Here is a 6,879-nt window from a genome sequence, read left to right as displayed (position 1 = left end):
GACCTGGCGCAATATCTGTCCAGCTTTTTGTTGAGGCGGGACGCCATCATGTCCACCCTTTGGTTTTTCCCAACGGTTCACAATCATGTGGAAGACTTCTGGGTGAAGTCCCCACTCCCCCGGGTGAAGATCGTGTCTGCTGAGGAAGTCTGCTTCCCAGTTGTCCACTCCCGGAATGAACACTGCTGACAGTGCTATCACATGATTCTCCGCCCAGCGAAGAATCCTTGCCACTTCCATCATTGCCCTCCTGCTTCTTGTGCCGCCCTGTCTGTTTACGTGGGCGACTGCCGTGATGTTGTCCGACTGGATCAACACCGGCTGACCCTGAAGCAGAGGTCTTGCCTGACTTAGGGCATTGTAAATGGCCCTTAGTTCCAGGATATTTATGTGAAGTGACGTTTCCATGCTTGACCACAAGCCCAGGAAATTTCTTCCCTGTGTGACTGCTCCCCAGCCTCTCAGGCTGGCATCCGTGGTCACCAGGACCCAATCCTGAATGCCGAATCTGCGGCCCTCTAGGAGATGAGCACTCTGTAACCACCACAGGAGAGACATCCTTGTCCTTGGAGACAGGGTTATCCGCTGATGCATTTGAAGATGCGATCCGGACCATTTGTCCAGCAGATCCCACTGAAAAGTTCTTGCATGGAATCTGCCGAATGGAATCGCTTCGTAAGAAGCCACCATCTTTCCCAGGACCATTGTGCATTGTACTGACACTTGGCCTGGTCTTAGGAGGTTCCTGACTATGTCGGATAACTCCTTGGCTTTCTCCTCCGGGAGAAACACCTTTTTCTGTACTGTGTCCAGAATCATCCCTAGGAACAGCAGACGTGTCGTCGGAATCAGCTGCGATTTTGGAATATTTAGAATCCATCCGTGCTGTCGTAGTACTACTTGAGATAGTGCTACTCCGACCTCTAACTGTTCTCTGGACCTTGCCTGCTTACTTTGTGCCTTCCAATGCACAATGCAAACTACAGGTAGTGCTGCAGGGCCCACACCCTTTTACTTGCCGTACAGAGCAGCTCTGGAGCTGTTACAGTGCCCAGCTGCTGCAAGAAATCAGCTTGAATGCTTCAGGGGCTGGGGCATAGCCAACATGAGCCCCACACCGAAGGAGGGTGGAGGTGTTTAATGCGAACTAGGGGTCATCCAAGCGCCGCAAAAGGCCGCCATGCCCTACACGCCTCTTTTCTCTTTTCATATGCAGACGAGGGTTGAAGCCAACTTTGACCCACTGCTTGGATGACATCACCGTATGCAAATCCATCTGCTGCAGGCCTTCCCCCAGGAATGCTTGCACTAGTTGTTGCATTTGGTTTGTTGTTTGACCCACTGCTTGGATGACATCACCGTATGCAAATCCATCTGCTGCAGGCCTTCCCCCAGGAATGCTTGCACTAGTTGTTGCATTTGGTTTGTTGTTTGGGGGTGCTTCATTATTAGGCAGCCTTCTGCCCTCCCATGTTCATCTGAAAATTTGTGTTCTCCCTGCAGTTGTTGTCCCCAGATGAGAGTTCCCTTGTGCTGCCTCAGTTGAATCTCCTTTACTTGACAGAGATGTGCCTGAGCAGCGGCCCTCCCCAGCCCTATCCCAAATCATACTTATTTTGCATAGGAGATACCATGGTCATGAAGATTGTTCTCCCAGGGTGAGGTTCATTCATTGCATTCTGGGTATGCTGACCCCTGTGATTTCCCCAAATGTGGGAAACTCGACTGCATTATTTGTGGTAGTGGGGGACTGTGTTTGTGCTTTCCTCTGGTCAGCTCTGGTAAAAGTCAGATTTATTTGTCTCAGATCTTCCTCTAGCCTTGTTCTTCTTTCGAGAGTTCCCTTGTGCTGCCTCAGTTGGATCTCCTTCACTTGACAGGGGGGTACCCGAGCAGCGACCCTCCCCAGCTCTAGCCCAACTTCTACTTACCTGGCAGGTGAGATACTATGATCATGTAGGTGCTTCTCCCAGGGCAAGGCTCACCCATTGCACTCTGGGTGTGCTGCTCCTGCGATTTCCCCAAATGTGGGAAACTTGACTGCATAATTTGTGTTTCCCCTGGTCGGCTCTCATATAATTCAGATCTCTTTGTCTCAGGTCTCTCTCCATCCTAGTTTGCTGTCTGTTTCAACTTCTCTTTTCTTGAGCCGCTCCCTTCTATGCCCTTGCGCACTATCCTGACTTCTCCCGTCTGCTTACTTTGTGCCTTCCAATGCACAATGCAAACTACAGGTAGTGCTGCAGGGCCCACACCCTTTTACTTGCCGTTCAGAGCAGCTCTGGAGCTGTTACAGTGCCCAGCTGCTGCAAGAAATCAGCTTGAATGCTTCAGGGGCTGGGGCAGAGCCAACATGAGCCCCACACCAAAGGAGGGTGGAGGTGTTTAATGCGAACTAGGGGTCATCCAAGCGCCGCAAAAGGCCGCCATGCCCTGCACGCCCCTTTTCTCTTTTCATATGCAGACGAGGGTTGAAGCCAACTTTGACCCACTGCTTGGATGACATCACCATATGCAAATCCATCTGCTGCAGGCCTTCCCCCAGGAATGCTTGTACTAGTTGTTGCATTTGGTTTGTTGTTTGGGGGTGCTTCAGTATTAGGCAGCCTTCTGCCCTCCCATGTTTATCTGGAAATATGTGTTCTCCCTGCAGTTGTTGTCCCCAGATGAGAGTTCCCTTGTGCTGCCTCAGTTGAATCTCCTTTACTTGACAGAGATGTGCCTGAGCAGCGGCCCTCCCCAGCCCTATACAAAATCATACTTATTTTGCATAGGCGATACCATGGTCATGAAGATTGTTCTCCCAGGGTGAGGTTCATTCATTGCATTCTGGGTATGCTGACCCCTGTGATTTCCCCAAATGTGGGAAACTCGACTGCATTATTTGTGGTAGTGGGGGACTGTGTTTGTGCTTTCCTCTGGACAGCTCTGGTAAAAGTCAGATTTATTTGTCTCAGATCTTCCTCTAGCCTTGTTCTTCTTTCGAGAGTTCCCTTGTGCTGCCTCAGTTGGATCTCTTTCACTTGACAGGGGGGTGCCAGAGCAGCGACCCTCCTCAGCTCTAGCCCAACTCCTACTTACCTGCCAGGTGAGATACTTTGATCATGAAGGTGCTTCTCCCAGGGCAAGGCTCACCCATTGCACTCTGGGTGTGGTGCCCCTGCGATTTCCCCAAATGTGGGAAGCTTGACTGCATAATTTGTGTTTCCCCTGGTCAGCTCTTGTATAATTCAGATCTCTTTGTCTCAGGTCTCTCTCCAGCCTAGTTTGCTGTCTGTTTCCACTTCTTTTTTCATGAGCCCCTCCCTTTTATACCCTTGTGCACTATCCTGACTTCTCCTCCTGTCTGCTTACTTTGTGCCTTCCAATGCACAATGCAAACTACAGGTAGTGCTGCAGGGCCCACACCCTTTTACTTGCCGTACAGAGCAGCTCTGGAGCTGTTACAGTGCCCAGCTGCTGCAAGAAATCAGCTTGAATGCTTCAGGGGCTGGGGCATAGCCAACATGAGCCCCACACCGAAGGAGGGTGGAGGTGTTTAATGTGAACTAGGGGTCATCCAAGCGCCGCAAAAGGCCGCCATGCCCTGCACGCCCCTTTTCTCTTTTCATATGCAGACGAGGGTTGAAGCCAACTTTGACCCACTGCTTGGATGACATCACCGTATGCAAATCCATCTGCTGCAGGCCTTCCCCCAGGAATGCTTGCACTAGTTGTTGCATTTGGTTTGTTGTTTGGGGGTGCTTCAGTATTAAGCAGCCTTCTGCCCTCCCATGTTCATCTGAAAATATGTGTTCTCCCTGCAGTTGTTGTCCCCAGATGAGAGTTCCCTTGTGCTGCCTCAGTTGAATCTCCTTTACTTGACAGAGATGTGCCTGAGCAGCGGCCCTCCCCAGCCCTATCCCAAATCATACTTATTTTGCATAGGAGATACCATGGTCATGAAGATTGTTCTCCCAGGGTGAGGTTCATTCATTGTATTCTGGGTATGCTGACCCCTGTGATTTCCCCAAATGTGGGAAACTCGACTGCATTATTTGTGGTAGTGGGGGACTGTGTTTGTGCTTTCCTCTGGTCAGCTCTGGTAAAAGTCAGATTTATTTGTCTCAGATCTTCCTCTAGCCTTGTTCTTCTTTCGAGAGTTCCCTTGTGCTGCCTCAGTTGGATCTCTTTCACTTGACAGGGGGGTGCCCGAGCAGCGACCCTCCCCAGCTCTAGCCCAACTCCTACTTACCTGCCAGGTGAGATACTATGATCATGAAGGTGCTTCTCCCAGGGCAAGGCTCACCCATTGCACTCTGATTTCCCCAAATGTGGGAAACTTGACTGCATAATTTGTGTTTCCCCTGGTCGGCTCTCGTATAATTCAGATCTCTTTGTCTCAGGTCTCTCTCCAGCCTAGTTTGCTGTCTGTTTCCACTTCTCTTTTCTTGAGCCGCTGCCTTCTATGCCCTTGTGCACTCTCCTGACTTCTCCTGTCTGCTTACTTTGTGCCTTCCAACGCACAATGCAAACTACAGGTAGTGCTGCAGGGCCCACACCCTTTTACTTGCCTTTCAGAGCAGCTCTGGAGCTGTTACAGTGCCCAGCTGCTGCAAGAAATCAGCTTGAATGCTTCAGGGGCTGGGGCATAGCCAACATGAGCCCCACACCGACGGAGGGTGGAGGTGTTTAATGCGAACTAAGGGTCATCCAAGCGCCGCAAAAGGCCGCCATGCCCTGCATACCCCTTTTCTCTTTTCATATGCAGATGAGGGTTCCAGCCAACTTTGGCCCACTGCTTGGATGACATCACCGTATGCAAATCCGTCTTCTGCAGACCTTTTCCCAGGAATGCTTGTACTAGTTGTTGCATTTGGTTTGTTGTTTGGGGGTGCTTCAGTATTAGGCAGCCTTCTGCTCTCCCATGTTCATCTGAAAATATGTGTTCTCCCTGCAGTTGTTGTCCCCAGATGAGAGTTCCCTTGTGCTGCCTCAGTTGAATCTCCTTTACTTGACAGAGATGTGCCTGAGCAGCGGCCCTCCCCAGCCCTATCCCAAATCATACTTATTTTGCATAGGAGATACCATTGTCATGAAGATTGTTCTCCCAGGGTGAGGTTCATTCATTGCATTCTGGGTATGCTGACCCCTGTGATTTCCCCAAATGTGGGAAACTCGACTGCATTATTTGTGGTAGTGGGGGACTGTGTTTGTGCTTTCCTCTGGTCAGCTCTGGTAAAAGTCAGATTTCTTTGTCTCAGATCTTCCTCTAGCCTTGTTCTTTTTTCGAGAGTTTCCTTGTGCTGCCTCAGTTGGAGCTCCTTCACTTGACAGGGGGGTGCCCGAACAGCGACCCTCCCCAGCTCTAGCCCAACTCCTACTTACCTGCCAGGTGAGATACTATGATCAGGAAGGTGCTTCTCCCAGGGCAAGGCTCACCCAATGCACTCTGGGTGTGCTGCTCCTACGATTTCCCCAAATGTGGGACACTTGATTACATAATTTGTGTTTCCTCTGGTCGGCTCTCGTATAATTCAGATCTCTTTGTCTCAGGTCTCTCTCCAGCCTAGTTTGCTGTCTGTTTCCACTTCTCTTTTCTTGAGCCGCTCCCTTCTATGCCCTTGTGCACTATCCTGACTTCTCCCGTCTGCTTACTTTGTGCCTTCCAAAGCACAATGCAAACTACAGGTAGTGCTGCAGGGCCCACACCCTTTTACTTGCTTTACAGAGCAGCTATGGAGCTGTTACAGTGCCCAGCTGCTGCAAGAAATCAGCTTGAATGCTTCAGGGGCTGGGGCATAGCCAACATGAGCCCCACACCGAAGGAAGGTGGAGGTGTTTAATGCGAACTAGGGGTCATCCAAGCGCCGCAAAAGGCCGCCATGCCCTGCACACCCCATTTTTATTTTCATATGCAGACGAGGGTTGAAGCCAACTTTGACCCACTGCTTGGATGACATCACCATATGCAAATCCATCTGCTGCAGGCCTTCCCCCAGGAATGCTTGCACTAGTAGTTGCATTTGGTTTGTTGTTTGGGGGTGCTTCAGTATTAGGCAGCCTTCTGCCCTCCCATGTTCATCTGAAAATATGTGTTCTCCCTGCAGTTGTTGTCCCCAGATGAGAGTTCCCTTGTGTTGCCTCAGTTGAATCTCCTTTACTTGACAGAGATGTGCCTGAGCAGCGGCCCTCCCCAGCCCTATCCCAAATCATACTTATTTTGCATAGGAGATACCATGGTCATGAAGATTGTTCTCCCAGGGTGAGGTTCATTCATTGCACTCTGGGTATGCTGACCCCTGTGATTTCCCCAAATGTGGGAAACTCGACTGCATTATTTGTGGTAGTGGGGGACTGTGTTTGTGCTTTCCTCTGGTCAGCTCTGGTAAAAGTCAGATTTCTTTGTCTCAGATCTTCCTCTAGCCTTGTTCTTCTTTCGAGAGTTCCCTTGTGCTGCCTCAGTTGGATCTCCTTCACTTGACAGGGGGTGCCCGAGCAGCAATCCTCCACAGCTCTAGCCCAACTCCTACTTACCTGCCAGGTGAGATACTATGATCTTCACTGTTAGGGCAATCAGGATGTGGAATTCCCTGCCAGGGAAGGTGGTAATGGCGGACTCTGTAATTGGATTTAAAAAAGGAATGGATACATTTCTGAATGAAAAAGCTATCCAAGGTTATAATACTTAAAATATCAACATGGTTAATCCGGGGGTAACATGAGTTATAGTAGTTAACTAGTCATAAAACATTATTCAGCAAGTATGTAGAATCATCACAACTTAAAACAGGTTGAACACGATGGGCAATTTGCCTCTATTCAACCTCAAAAACTATGTTACTATATGTTACTATATTACTATGTTACTGTAGTATACAGAACACCACAATGTAATGA

General features: G+C 49.7%; 7 non-coding genes and 1 pseudogene across 7 annotated transcripts; all 8 read left to right on the top strand.

The window, feature by feature from the left end:
• The first annotated feature begins 1,607 nt into the window (after window positions 1-1,607).
• On the top strand, window positions 1,608-1,771 carry LOC135021732 (U1 spliceosomal RNA). Its single transcript, XR_010218949.1, has one exon. It is a non-coding gene; the product is annotated as a U1 spliceosomal RNA (small nuclear RNA).
• A 152-nt stretch (window positions 1,772-1,923) lies between these two features.
• On the top strand, window positions 1,924-2,065 carry LOC135021760 (U1 spliceosomal RNA; annotated as a pseudogene).
• A 692-nt stretch (window positions 2,066-2,757) lies between these two features.
• On the top strand, window positions 2,758-2,921 carry LOC135021682 (U1 spliceosomal RNA). Its single transcript, XR_010218901.1, has one exon. It is a non-coding gene; the product is annotated as a U1 spliceosomal RNA (small nuclear RNA).
• A 152-nt stretch (window positions 2,922-3,073) lies between these two features.
• Window positions 3,074-3,236, top strand: LOC135021866 (U1 spliceosomal RNA). Its single transcript, XR_010219067.1, has one exon. It is a non-coding gene; the product is annotated as a U1 spliceosomal RNA (small nuclear RNA).
• Window positions 3,237-3,910: 674 nt separating this feature from the next.
• On the top strand, window positions 3,911-4,074 carry LOC135021931 (U1 spliceosomal RNA). The gene has a single exon (XR_010219126.1). It is a non-coding gene; the product is annotated as a U1 spliceosomal RNA (small nuclear RNA).
• A 969-nt stretch (window positions 4,075-5,043) lies between these two features.
• On the top strand, window positions 5,044-5,207 carry LOC135021945 (U1 spliceosomal RNA). Its single transcript, XR_010219139.1, has one exon. It is a non-coding gene; the product is annotated as a U1 spliceosomal RNA (small nuclear RNA).
• A 152-nt stretch (window positions 5,208-5,359) lies between these two features.
• On the top strand, window positions 5,360-5,522 carry LOC135021872 (U1 spliceosomal RNA). Its single transcript, XR_010219071.1, has one exon. It is a non-coding gene; the product is annotated as a U1 spliceosomal RNA (small nuclear RNA).
• A 671-nt stretch (window positions 5,523-6,193) lies between these two features.
• On the top strand, window positions 6,194-6,357 carry LOC135021947 (U1 spliceosomal RNA). Its single transcript, XR_010219141.1, has one exon. It is a non-coding gene; the product is annotated as a U1 spliceosomal RNA (small nuclear RNA).
• The last annotated feature ends 522 nt before the right edge of the window (window positions 6,358-6,879 follow it).

This window comes from Pseudophryne corroboree, unplaced genomic scaffold (assembly GCF_028390025.1).
Source record: "Pseudophryne corroboree isolate aPseCor3 unplaced genomic scaffold, aPseCor3.hap2 scaffold_373, whole genome shotgun sequence".
NCBI classification, from domain to species: Eukaryota; Metazoa; Chordata; class Amphibia; order Anura; family Myobatrachidae; genus Pseudophryne; species Pseudophryne corroboree.
Note: the sequence above shows the minus strand (reverse complement) of the source record. Positions and strands in the feature narration are given on the sequence as shown.